The following is a 14,383-nucleotide window of genomic DNA, read 5'->3' as shown; positions in this document are numbered from 1 at the left end:
TAATTCCAATAAGAAAAATGAATATACATTAGATGAATATCCTTAGATATAATTCAAAACGAAAAGCTTATGCCGTCGGAGGGTTTGAACAGAATGATAAGTTTCTGCTTATGTCGTCAATTAAAAACAATACAGCAGTGTACCTCTGATAAGGAAACAGTATGCATATACAGCAAAAATAGAGGCAGTACTAAAACAAAGGAACCTGGTTCCGCCAACTTCAATGTGAGCATACGGCCAGACCGATGCTGGAAGTTATGCAAAAGACTAAAAGACCCAAGTCTGGCCGCGTAAAAACCACCTTATTTCTTGAGGAAACAAAGAAAAAACGATACATGGGTTCTGTCTGAAACAGAACCTCCAGTCAAAACTCTAAAACAACTAGCCTATAGCTCATAAGGCAACCATGAGGGTTCTCTTGGAGAGTACCTCGTTGAACCCAAGCACAGAACCGGCAAACCCTCGGCGGTCTGAAAGAAAAACATGGGAGCACCACTCAGAAACGATAGGTTCTGAGCTCGCATAAAGAAAAACAAGCAAACATTACTGAGAACCGACCTGTATCCGCCGAGGAGGTTGGACTGTCGAGACCATCACCTCGACACCATGAACGGGTTAAGCAGCTCCACCTGTGCTCGCCCAACAGCAGAAAGGCACACATTAAATCAACCATAACATTACAGTGAAATAACAAGAACGTTATCCATTAATCACAAGAGCGTAATCACCTGAGGAAATCCGGAGCTGGGCCCTTCACGGCCTTTGGAGAAGTTGCAGGTGGTAACTGTAAGTCTGGGAAGAACGAACCAAAGTCTCGGCAGAGAGCTGAACCGACAAAGCAATGCAAACAAATGAACCCCGACCTTAGGCCACGGAGGTTAAGTAGTGACTTGAAACCCTTGGAAGTATTTCCACCCTTCAATCGCCGAAATAGATCTTGACCGTTTAGATGAAGCGGGAAGAAGAGGCGGGAAGGCCGAGGATCCCAAGGCCGAGGTGTCACATGGGTGTGTGTACAGGCCATGCCACCTGGCCAGCTGTGAGCCGATACAATCGATGCGGTAGGTGAGTTGAGCCTGCCCAAATCTGCAGCTGGACCTCCAAACCCCGAGCCCATTAAATACTCCGTATGTTGGGGGAGGGTTTAGGGGTTAGGCTCAGAAGTCAACATACATGTTACATCAAAGATATGTTATCGCTTAACACCATAATGCAAACATTGAAACCAATGTCGATCAACGAGTTAATAAACAATTTATTATGGTGAACCAAGTATAGCATAATGATTGACTAAATGACAATTAGATGAAGCGCGTGAGATTATACATGGTGGTACATATTGTGTATCAGCTCATATGTATGGTATGAGTTTTAATATTCAGACCATAGAATTTTTTTTTTTTACTATGTATATTTATGTGTAAAGGGTTGTGACAGTTTGCTTGTTTTGAGCCTTCCAAGCTTGGTTTTTGTGTCTAGATACTTCCTCTCAATCACTTAAGTGTGTTAGAGTTTTGTTTGACTGGTTTTGACCTTCATCCTTCGGGTGTTTGCCTCTTTCCATTGATTTCACATTCCAGCCCTAGGGCATCTAGTGGCTTTGTGCATCGAGCCTTCCGTAGGAGTTTTTGGTTCTTTGATTGTCCAGTCAACTTCTTGGCTACTTTTTTCACTTGTCTAGTGGTTGTCAAAACTTTTTATTGTGTTCTTCAAGCAATTTACCTCTTTTTCATTTGGATTTCGCTTGGCTTCGTTTGGGCTTAGATTACATAGCTCATTGAGGTCTTTGTGATTTTTCTTGGTTTGAAAGATTGTCTTGGTGTTTCAAGGACTTGATTGTGTTTTCATTGAGTGAAATTTGTCTCTTTTACTCTTTGTTATTATCTCTCAAAATTTGTTTAGTGCATTTTGCCATCGAAAAGAAAACGAACAATCTCTTTTGCGTTGCAGTAGTTAATGGAAATTAGAGCTTTTCATTGTTATTAGCGATTAGTGACTTTAAAGAAAAGTTTCGTTTATTGCCATTAGCTGCATTAGAGTTATTGTGGATTGTTTTATGATCATTTTGTTTGATTGAAAGATCTCAACTCTCTCGTAGCTAGCGTTCATCGAATGAAATGATATATTTTGGCATATAGCTTGCATTTAGGAAATTGTGAGAGATTACATACGGTAAGACCTGGAAATTGAAACCTAATCAAAGATCAACCGTAAAATGAACTGAATGAATCTAAAAACGCATTGGAACTTAACGCATACATCTAGAGGTCTAGGCTAGAGACGTGTTTCGGCATCATTAAACCTAGTCACTGTTGTTTCACATTAAGGTTGGGTGATTCCTCCTTTTGTGACTCAATAGTGTTCTAGCACGGATTTGTGCTCCCACGTACCGTCGAGTATATGGGGAGACACCACTAGGTTATCATCCTTTATCCACAGGAAGCCATGTCTGCCGCCTTACTAGCCGTAATGCACTGAACACAACATTCGGGAAGATTGGCTGTCGTACGTAAAGTCCTTGGTTTTCATATGATTTCCAAGGTGTATATGCAATTTTACGGATTTTTTTGGTAAACCCTTTGCCTAGTTTCTCCAGAGTAGTCACTTTTGATCCTTTTCGGACTCCCTAAAAGAAAAGGCTCACCTGAGCATTTGTCACTTCGGGCTCATTAAACATTCAAAGGAGACTAGAGTCATCTTTTTTTCCTTTTCTTGACTCTTAAAAAGTGAAAAGGTCAAGTTCGGTTCCTTTGTCTTAAAATTTATTCAGCCACGATTCACATTTACCCGGTTAGATCTTGTTTTCGTTAGCTTGAGTAGGTTTCTTTTTCGATGGCAACTTTTCCGGGGTTCACCAACCAAGGGATCCCCTCTGACGGGAACCCTGGTCATTTCGCTCCGTTTGGGCATGTTGGTGCTCCTTACATGGCAACGTTGTCCCTCCCAGGGTTAACTGTTGGGTTGCCTGTTTGGTTGTTCCCAACCTCTTTGGTCCCTGCCGTCTCAACTTCTGGTCAATCAGTCCCTCCACCTGAACAACATCATGTTGATTCTAAGATGGACATCTCCCCTTCTTCGCCTGTTTCTACGTCCTCATCTTCTACTTCGCCTGGTGAAAGTCTAGATTCGAGTAACCAGGTGACTAAGAAGAAGAAGAAGAAGACGAAGAAGAAGAAGTCTCCTAAGGGAGAGGCTAAAACTGTAGCTAGTCCCTCGAGTACACCTCCCATCAGGCCACCTTCTGCTCCTCCGTGGAAAGTCAAATTTCCTTGTAGATTATGCAAGGATGAAAATCTTCTGCGTGATTGTCCTGGCATTCCCAGGGTCATAGAAGTATGGTCTCATGATCCGGCCCACCCCTCATCATCCTCTGAAGCTCACGGCGATGCTACTCTATTAGCTGGAAATGGTAAGGGAAAAGGGAAGATTCAAATACCTTGTAGACTTTGTGAAGGAAATCATCCCCTTCACCTTTTTCTGCTCATGGATAAAGCCTCTGTTGTCTTGGAAAGTCTTAAAAATCCTTCACCCCAACTACCCGTTGGCTATCAACGTCTTTCTGCAGCCGCAGATCGTCCCCCTGTTGACAAAGAGATTGATTCAAATTCTTCTCGTGTCCAAGTCCCTCTTCCCGAACCTGGCTGTGCCAAGCCTGTTCCAGACCAACCATTGGTTGGAAAGAGTGTCGACTCGAGTTCACCACCCGTCGACCACTCTGTTTCAGAAAAGCATCATTCCCATGTTCTTCTCGTCTCCTCAGATTCTCCTGAGTCCGGAAATGACTCTCCTATCCTAGTTGCTCCCGAGAGTCCTGGTTCGGTTCTTTTAGAGCAGGGGGGAAATAATACGATTCTCCCACCAAGTAGTTCAGTCATTTCCTTCGACTGGAGTCGTTTGACCACCTCACGCCTTCCATCCCATGTGCCTTTCTAGGTCACAGTACACGCCTATAATAGGGCAATACCTGGCACTATTTTGGATCAGGGTGCATCTGTCAGTCTTATGCCTGCCACTACTTGGCAAGCTTTGGGTTCCCCATAGCTTGTGCAAGTCGCATGGAATCTGACGGCTTTTGACAGAGGAACTAGTCAACCATTAGGGATCCTTCCAAAGTTCCCTATTAGTTTGGGAGGCAAAACCGTCTATATAGATGTATCGGTTACCCAAGCTGCTTTAGATTTCAGTCTTCTCCTTGGTCGTGACTATGTTTATGCCATGGGGGCCCTTGTCTCTTCACTTTTCCGTGTGGTTTGCTTTCCACACGATGGAAGAATCATGACTATAGATCAATTATCATTCGTTCGTCCTTGGGTGCCTCCTGCGCAGTTGTCATCCCCTCCTATCTTTCCTCCACCAGTTGCATCTGCCCCACCACAGATCAACTACGTGGCCACTTATCCCATGCCTATATGCAGTGATGCCGCCGTCGTGCATAGTGTCCTGGGGGTATTGGGCCCTGACTTCCAAGATGTTAGACTTCCATCGGGAGTGTCACTCTTGGAAGCCCCGACTTCCTGTTCATTATGATGAAGTTCGGGCGGAGCATAGTTCGTTTTCCTATGTCAATCTCCTTAAAAAATGAAACTAGGTCTGGCAGAGCATAGCTCATTTTCCTATGTCAAGCTCCTTAAAAAATGAAACTAGTTCTGGCCGAGCATAGTTCTTGATCTTGTGTTAAGCTCATTAAAAAATGAAATAAGGGTTATGAGGATAGTTCTTTTCCTAAGTCAACCTCATTAAAAAATGAAACGTCTCCTCCTTTCGAAATCGAGTCTTTGATTAAGATCTCGTAAAATACAAGTCGAGTCTTTCATAGATCTCGAGAGTGAACCTTCATTCCATCCACTTTGTTGAATGCAATGAAGCTTGGGGGGCATGTACCTCATTTTGCGTTATTATGCTGGGGGCATGCAAACTTATAACAAGCATAGTTTTTCGTTTCAAGCTTGTGTAAACATGAAACCGAATCCAAGCAGAGTTCTCCATGGTTCAAGCTTGTGTAAAAATGAACCCATACCCATTTTACATCTCGTGATTGTCGTTATTTCGCTAAATTCTGTTAGATGAGCCTTGGTTGTTTCATTCCATTGCTACCATCTCTTTGGCTGATCATATGCTTTCACTTGGTTGTTTATCCTTTCCTGAGGAACCGCAACGATGAGTGGTTTTATTAGCCAGCCTCTTGACCATTATATGTTTTGAGCAATTCCACCATTTCTAGAACCAGTTGTTACCCTTTATACCACTCGTTCCTCCAGGACGAGTCTCCTTTTAATCTCTTTTCTAACTCGTAAAAAATGAAAAGATTGCCGAGTATTTTTCCCTTTTTGACTCGTTAAAGAGAATAAAAATGGGAGTCATCTTTCAGCTCTTTTCTGACTCTCTAAAACATGAAAATATCGCCGAGTTATCCCTCTTGACTCGTTAAACGTAAATAAGAGGCGGTCGTCTTTAAACTCTTTTCCGACCGTGTAAAAACGAAAAGATCGTTGGGCCCTTGTCGTTTCAGGTTCATTAACGGTCACGAAGCGACGTGGTTTTGATCGCTTTTTTACTTTTTCAGGTTGAAATCACTACTCATGAAAAGTAATCCTCGATCATAATGGTCGGGCGGTTCTTTCGAGCATTGTTTTATACTTTTTCAGGCTCGAGAGACACAACTTTACGAAAACGGACACCCTTGGAGTTTTCTTTTCTGTTGTCTTTTCAAACTCTCTAAACATGAAAAGACGCCGAGTTCTTCCTTTGTCAGACTCGTTAAAACCTGACGACATTGGATTCCGTCAAAATGACACCTCACAATCATATGCTATCCCCGTCAAGCTTGTTAATAAAAATAACTGGGGTACTCGCCAGAAATGGTGGGGGGAAATGGAACCATAATTATTGTCATGTGGGCAGTATGTCACTCTTGAACATGGAACTTTATTTGCATCCCTGTCTGGGTGGGGACATCTCATCTCGTTTTTCACTTGCCTCCGTGGGTTTGGGTGATCTTGTTTGACCTCTCATCTGCTCATTGCTTTGTCACCATGACCTAGGCTCATTTGATGTCAAATACTACCAAGTCCACTGTCGTGCCGCCGATATGTTCAAAGAGAAGTTGACCTCTACAAAATAACAACCTCCCTCTGATAGCTCACATAATTTTGATTCACCACAACATTCTTCCTCTGTCTCGTGTCGATGATGTGGGAAACACTATGGCCCACCTTCGATCAAGGTCACTTCCTATCTACTTCACCTCATTATTCAGGAAGCTGATCTAGAGACTCCCTTCTAGTGCCTTGGAGCCTGCATTCCTCAATGGTACGTTCTTCGTGTTCGACGTGAGGTTTTCATCATTGGCCTCCGATCGAATGACTCTACAGGTGTTCGACGCCAGCTCACTCATTCGCACGCTGTAGATTGTACCTATAGTACCTTGAGGGCCATTGTCATTGTTGGTGGTACCTCTCGCGTCTGTTAATAGTTTTCATTATTGATTGGTAATCAGACGATGTTAACGCATGTTCAACTTCAACTCATGTATTCGCATGCTTGAACTTGTACTTTTGTTCGGGTCGAAATGGAGCGCAAGACCCTGGATTTTGTCTGTTGGAATCCAGGCTGCGATTTTGTGGATTATTTTGATTATTACATGACTCATTCACTGGATGGCTGTGACCATGCCTGAGTCTATTCATCGATCCTCACTGGATGACTGCGCCCATACATTGGATCTAGATTATTATGTACTCTGTTATGGATGGCTGCGCCCATACCACATATATCATGTACTTGAGATATCAGTTGTACCTCTCTATGCAGATTCTTCAGCGGCAACATTTTCAGTTGCATGTGTTCTTGTAAATCATTTCACCCCTCTCTCTCTCAGGCCTCATGCTTTAGGGGGCATCTGTTACACAGTAATTTGTCACCATTTGTCACCGTCCCTGTTATCCCTCTCCCGCACTTTGGAGGACTCATTCCGAGACCTGTGAGAAGTGACATAACTTGAAAACAGTTGCATTATGTTCCCCTAAGTATGGACTTCATATGCCGTGAAGACATCTCCTGCAGAATATCCTTAAAAAGTTCCCTTTTTCCATTAGCGCGGATCCACAGTGTATTACTCGCGCCAATGGGGGAAATCCTCCAAAGAGGGCACGCCAGTTGGCGCTCTGTCTCAAGAGCTCTACTCGCACCAACCGAGTTTGGGAAAGCTTTTTAACAAATGCAGGCGCGAAGGTTTTTTCTTTTCGACTCATGAAACTTTTTAAGGATAATGCCAATCCCATGGATGTCGTGATTAATCTTATCTCCCTTTCCTCTATCCATAATAACTTTTTGAGGATAAACCCAATCCCATAGATGGTGTGATTGATCTTATCTCCTTCTCCTCCATCTATAAAAGCTTGTTCCATTGCCTTTGACAAGCTAGTTCGAGCATAGGGGGAATTATACTTTCAGAAGTCTAAGAGATTGTTGTAAGAGTCTTCTTTGCATTCATAATCAAAGAGAGAGAGGCTTGTTCCCAATCCCGACAAGATTTCCAAGGCATATGTAGCTGATCACCCAGCCAAAGGAGGATTTGACGTCAGAACTATGGTTGTATTCTTCTTTGTTGTTTATCAATAATAGATGACTATCATTATGGTTCCACTCTTGTTGTTCATTGTAATGATGTTTGAGTTATATCTTTTCTGACCGATATATAATTGAATCTATTGGATTTTATGCTTGTATTTGTGTCATTCTTTGCATGTGCAGGTGTCCATTCACGAAGATCGTGAGGATCGTGACCGGTCGGAGCAAAGGAACGGGAGTGTCAACTCTTCTACAACACTAGCGTTGGAATCCAAGTAGGCTCTCATCATTTACCTTTAATTTGTAATTAGGAACCTGTGTGTTAACATTGTTTGATTGTTGCTAGACCCATTCTGGGCTAGTGGGGATCGCCTCTTTCCGCAGAGGGGATTTACCTCGCCAACAGTCTCATTCCAACTTACTCCTCAGAAGTTCCAGTATTATTCCAAGAAACATTTTTTTATATTCTTTTCTAAAAAAAGATAATAACCAGACTATTAAATTTCAAACAACTAACAATGTCATATTTAGTTCTGTCTTTTACCACAATAAAACTCAAATATTTACATTTTTCTTGGGCATCACATCTCCCCCTCCTGAAATTGGACATCGTCCCAATGTCTTTCGACCCTGAACAACCCTAGGTAAGCTTGTTTCATAAGCTCTTCATCTTCCCAGGTGGCCTAATCAGGCCCAAAGTGCTGCCACTGCACTTTAACTTGGGTAATAGCTCGCTTCCACAGCATGACTTCTCTCCGGTCGAGGATGTTCATCGGTTCGACCAAGATTTCTCCTTCCAGTTCGACCTACAACATGCAACATCCTAAATCAATTTTCTTTTAAAGGTAAACACTTAGACTGATGTACCGGAGATACTTCTCACCTGTATATCCTGCCATCTGATAACATGTTTAGGATCATAAACATATTTTTTCAACACAGAAACATGGAAAACATTATGGAATCGTATGTGACTTGGCAAGGTGAGCTGGTAAGCCACTGGCGCAATCTTTGCTAAGACTTGAAATGGTCCACAAAATCGGGGCGCCAACTTAGTGCAACCGTTCCGTTGTAGCAATATAAATAATATGAGATGTTAGTGTCAGTCTTTCCAGCCTTCCTCCAGTGATCAAACATGCTCTTACAAAGTGATTTTAAGGTGTCAAGGTCAAATTTTGTCATTTCAGTGAGTCTTCAAGCAAAATTTGGCCACTAGGCATTAGGTCTAGGGTTTGCTTTTAATCCTGTCAAAGTTGTCCAAATGTCGGTCCATGTCACCACTCAGATGAGTGTGCCATCATTCAGAGGATTTTCATCATCATGTCAAGTTCCACTGGGTCGTTTTACATCTTTTTCATGCTTCAGTTGCGCCTAGGTAAGGTCATTTCCCTTTCCTAGGGTTTTGAAGGCAATTTCTCTTGGATGGTCAAATCATTAGAATAAATTATATTCGGATGTTCATACACCTTCCCCTATCCTTAATGTACCTTATTAAACACTTCCCATCACTGAGATCCCCCAAATTCCTCATTTTCCCACAAATCGTATTTTCTAGGCTACGCCTGTGTTTTGCCCTTTTGCACCCCTTCCCCTCACTCAATTTCTGATATTACACTTTCCCCTACTTCCTAACACCCCTTCCTACTTCCCAAAATTTCCTCAAGAATTTAGAAGCTCCCTATCCCCTTCATTTCACTTCATTTCGACAAATCTCTTGTTCCACACATCGGGGTAGGTTTTTCTCAAATGATGTTTCTGAGAAAGAAAAGATGAAATTGGGAGAAATGAGAGAGGTTTTTATCCACAACTGGCCAAGGAAGAAAAACCTCCTTCACTTTTTACACAAGTGTCATGGTTTTAGAGAAACGTCAAAAATACAATTACCTCAGGAGAATTGATGCACCTCTGAAGTGACCTTGGTAAAATCAAGTTTTCTCCTAGCTTGGTCAGCCAAATGACTTTCTTGATGATTAAAATGATAAATACACACAAATAGCTTTCTAATGAACTATCATGAGCTCAATTTGGAGTTGAGGAAGGCATTCAAACGTTGACTGTAACAACACTCTGCCTTTAGGCAGCCTCATTTGGCACATTTTGACTAGTATTGGGATATTTGATTTTTGACAGGTCAAATGAACTCCAAATTGAAAAATTCTAGTTGGGTTGGAAAGTAGACTCAAATAGATTTCCAACTAGCTATCTTGCGCCCACTTTAGACACCGAGAAGGCCTCCAAAAGTCTCCTGCAAAAAGTGCTACGCACAGGCTCTATGCGTCGTGCCTCAAGCCCAGTGCACCACGCTTTCCCCAGTGCGCCGCACCACGTGGCGCACGCTTATGATAGGAGGCTAAAAATGGAAAAAAAAATTATATTTTTGGATATTTCATGAAAAATCATGACTAATGGTGCATGGCCAAGAAGTTTGGGCAAGTTTTGAGTCCTCAAGAGGTCAAAAACACCCTAAAAATGACCTCTCTACCCCTAATTTCACACACAGGAAGTAGTCTTGGGATATTGAGGTTTTGGAGGGGAAAATGGGCACCAAATTCAGAAATTCTACTTGGTTTGGGAAGTAGACAGGCAAAGCTTTCCAACAAACACACTTGGGCTCAATTTGGACTTTAGGAAGTGCCTCAAACTCTGTCTCAAAGTGGCGCGATGCACAGAGAAATTGGCGTGGCGCACAGAGATTGTTTGCCTAATTTTTCACCTTCCAGCTTAGAAATTCGGCCAGTTTGACTAGTTTTGCTTTGTGATGTAATTTTTTATCTATCTTGAGGTAATTGAGCAACCATGATGTAATATTGACACATTTTTACTTGTTCTAGAAGATTCATTCACCAAAAGGTGAAATGTGATTGAATGAATCAGTTTCCTACCTTATAGAGGCAAGTTGTTTTGATTGCCTAGATTTTAGTGCTTTGTTTAGAATTGGTTGAAACAACTCTTAGAAGGATGAGCTCGACCCCTAGAGGCAAGGGAATGGGTTGGGCTAGTCTATGTCATGTAATTTCTAAGTCATTTTCAGGGTTGGACACTTGGGATTGCTTTGGCATATCATTGTACATTCTATCTCTGCATTTTTGGCTAAGGAAAGACCAGGGTTTTGTAGCACTGTTTGGGATCCATGTGGCTTTATGTTTTTGATGGTGTGCTTCTCTAAGTAATTTTAAGTTCATTAGTGTTATGTGTATCATTTTCCTGTCTTTTCTTCTGAATTTGAACAAATGAGGGATTAAGGTGGAATCCATTAACTGTTATGCTCTACCTTTGAATTTGTTTAAATTTCCATGTTTTCATCTGTTTAAGGAGAATTCTTGAGACTCTCTTGCTGTTATGAAACCAGCTCAAGAAAAGATAGAAAAGAAAGATCAACGCCTTAGAATTCAGCCTCTTCGAGGGGGCAACCTCCTTTACATTACATAAATGAACAATTCTTGGATGATACAAATGAAAAGACCTCCTTTCTATATATAGGAGTCTAAGGGGTCATAACATAATCAGAGCTAACATAACAATAATAATGTAAGGGCACAATAATAACAATAGTGGGCTTCTATGTGGCACAATAGTAACAATATGGGCACTACATGGGTACATCAATATAATAAGTGGGTTGTACTAATAACAATAAGGCGTTACACTAGTAGTATAGGGGCATAACATGCCCCTCTCCTTCAAAAAGCGTTGTCCTCAATGCTTGAGTAGTTCTTGATGCTTTTGTATAAAATTATTGTCCTCCCCTGGGGAATCTTCAGCGGGTAAGTTCTTCCACTTGATGAGATGCTCTGAAATTGATCGATTTTGTAGCTGTTGAATTCTTGTTTCTGTGACTGCTCCAGGTTCCAATATGATTTTTCCTTCCTCTTCAATTTCTGGCAATATTGTTTGAATTGGGATCTTTTGCAACTTTTGAATAAGTGGTCATACTTCTTCATCCTTCTTCCATTCATCCCTTGCTTCTTTTATCCAATCTAGTTGGATAATAGAAATAGCATAAAACAATGCTTCCAGATCCTCATCTTTGAAGAGTCTTCCCATTTGGTAAGGTTGTCATTTTTTAAGTGCATGTAGTATTGCCAACATTTCCTTCTCATAAATAGCTTGCTTGAGATGTAGCAGTAAAAATACCCAATCACCTACATCAAAACATTTTTCACTACAATGTTGATCTACCTATTTTTTCCTTTGATTTTGCACTGAAGTGGTGTTATCCTTTAAAAGTTGGAGAAATTGTTGTTGATGCTCGATGTGATCTTTCACTGCTTGAACATTTTTCTTCTTGATATGTGCTTATATCTCTAGAGTTTGAGGAGTGGTAATTTCTTCCAATCCTTTACAAGATATGGTCGGATTCATTTCTTGATGCTCGATGTGATCTTTCACTTCTTGAACATTTTTCTTCTTGATATGTCCTTCTATCTTGATAGTTTGAGGAGTGGTAATTTCGACCAATGAATTACAAGATATGGTTGGATTCATTTCTTCTTTCTCTGGGATGGGGTCCTGGTGCATATCTTCTTCTTTTGATGTTTCTTGATCCTTTTCTTCCTCTTCTTCATATTCTATGTAAAATAATTTCTATCAGCACACTTATGACCTTTAATGCATTTACTATCACAATTGTAACAGAGCCCTTTTTCTCTTTCTTCTTCCAATTGTTGTGGTGTAACCCTTGTAGGTTGTGGAAGGCTAGGAGAAACAACACTTCCATCTTTATATTTGTGAGGGGTATGCTTCCTGGTTTCCATAATTTTGCTTTCCACTATGTCACAAATCCCTTTTACTCTTTCCAATTGTTGTGGTGTTGCTTTACAGAAGGTGTTGCTCTTTGTATCCTCATAATGTGCTATCATTTCCTCCGTGAAAATTGACCACGTAACAAGTTTTTTACGAGAACAAATCCCCTCATACCATAAAAATTGATCCGGTTCTAAATATGAAGATGCAATACATACCTTTTGTAACAGTTGCACCTCATGTAGATCGAAATATTTCTCCATCTGTAGTATCCAATTTACCGGATCCTTGCCATCAAACTTCCTCATCTCACTTTTTCTTGATTTTAGGAGCTCGATCTTGAAACTACGGTAACTCTGTACTTTCAGATCTTTAAGTTCTAAAATTATGGCTTGCAGTAGCCCTCTGTGTCCTCTTTCCAATGCCATAAGTCTGACCCAATTTGGATTCTCCAAGGAAGAGTTATGCCAAATCTCCGATAGTGACTTGATTATAGACTAGTTCAGTAGAGCGAAGTTGTATGAAGTGCCACGTGTACAATTGTTGATATTTGGTTCTGAAAATGACATACAAGAAACTACAGTCCGTCCTCTTTTTTTACCTTCTTACTAAATTTCAATCTGATTCACAGAGAGAAAGTTATGACAATTTTCCCCAGGTCACCTGTTTTGAATATAATTCAGGAGTCTGCAAAAATACCAACTTCCTCAGATCATATCTCCGAAAATATCACGCGAAAAGCTCTAAAACTCGGACCCAAGGTTTAGCAAGATTTCTTCTCAAATCGGTTTTTTTTGGGACTTCTGAAACGTTACAGAAAAAAAGTTATAGCGAAAATGCCACGATGACCTGTTTGGAGCAGTGAAACTCTAGAATCCAAAGCTTTGATACCAAATGTTATGAAACCAGCTCAAGAAAAGATAGAAAAGAAAGATCAACGCCTTAGAATTCAGCCTCTTTGAGGGGGAAATCTTCTTTACATTACATAAATGAACAATTCTTGGATGATACAAATGAAAAGACCTCCTTTCTATATATAGGAGTCTAAGGGGTCATAACATAATCAGAGCCGACATAACAATAATAATGTAAGGGCACAATAATAACAATAGTGGGCTTCTATGTGGCACAATAGTAACAATATGGGCACTACATGGGTACATCAATATAATAAGTGGGTTGTACTAATAACAATAAGGTGTTACACTAGTAGTATAGGGGCCTAACACTTGCTCTCCTTATCTCCTCACCAATCCGATCTATTCATTTACTCAATTTAAAGCATCAAAATGATTGCCTTCCTTGCCCCAATCAGAACTCTGCAGAAACAGTGCCTCATCCTCGAGCCCAATTTGCCTTTCCCTGTTTCCAACACAAAACCCCCAAAAAGTCAAATCAAACCCTTGTACTTCATACCTAGCCTAAAATTAGCTTTTATTTCAGTCATCTCGAGCCCCATCGCTTGTCTTTTTCCGAGATCGACCCGGAGAGATCCCTCTCCTGTCCTCGTAGGGCTAGCTACGAGGCTGAGCATGGTTTGATGTGGACCTAGAACCTTGTCTTTTCAGCCTGAGGCAAATCTAGGCTCTAACATAGTGGCGACCATATTGGGGAAGAAAATGGTTTGCTTGTTGATGTCATTTGTTTTATAAGCTACAAATAGAGCCTAAAGTTATGACAGATAGCCTTCGAAACACTTTTGCTTTGCATTAGCGCAAGTAGATAAACGCTACTTCAGTCAATCTCCAGTCTAGCTTGTAAATGTGACATCTAACTTGTTAGTTGCCCAATACATGTATCAAGTTCATATCTGATTGTTGATGGTGGACAATGATCAGACACTGGAAAGGCTGAAATCATTCACCTGGCGATTCCAAATTATTTTCGAGATCAGATCCAAAGACTCCATTGGAGTATGATCGTGACTAGCAAAAACATGAAAGGACAATATGGACAGATCAGGTATTCAAGTTGGATTTTCATCCAAGACATTTTTTTCTTTGTTCTAAATTATTTCTTCTCCTTTCCTGAGAATGTTAACAAGGCTGTGCAAAGTATACTTTGCTTGAGA

The 14,383-nt window shown here is 41.0% G+C and overlaps 1 long non-coding RNA gene across 1 annotated transcript; it reads right to left on the bottom strand.

The window, feature by feature from the left end:
• Positions 1–363: 363 nt before the first annotated feature.
• Positions 364–838, bottom strand: LOC149169995 (uncharacterized). The gene is made up of 3 exons (XR_016259500.1): positions 729–838; positions 559–629; positions 364–470 (listed from the first exon to the last, which is right to left on the bottom strand). It is a non-coding gene; the product is annotated as an uncharacterized LOC149169995 (long non-coding RNA).
• Between the last annotated feature and the right edge of the window lie 13,545 nt (positions 839–14,383).

Source organism: Pinus tabuliformis, chromosome 4_2 (assembly GCF_031772625.1).
Source record: "Pinus tabuliformis cultivar Carrire ecotype Pingquan chromosome 4_2, CPIR1, whole genome shotgun sequence".
Lineage (NCBI taxonomy): Eukaryota > Viridiplantae > Streptophyta > Pinopsida > Pinales > Pinaceae > Pinus > Pinus tabuliformis.
The sequence above is the reverse complement of the archived record's forward strand: the minus strand, read 5'-3'. Positions and strand labels throughout refer to the sequence as shown.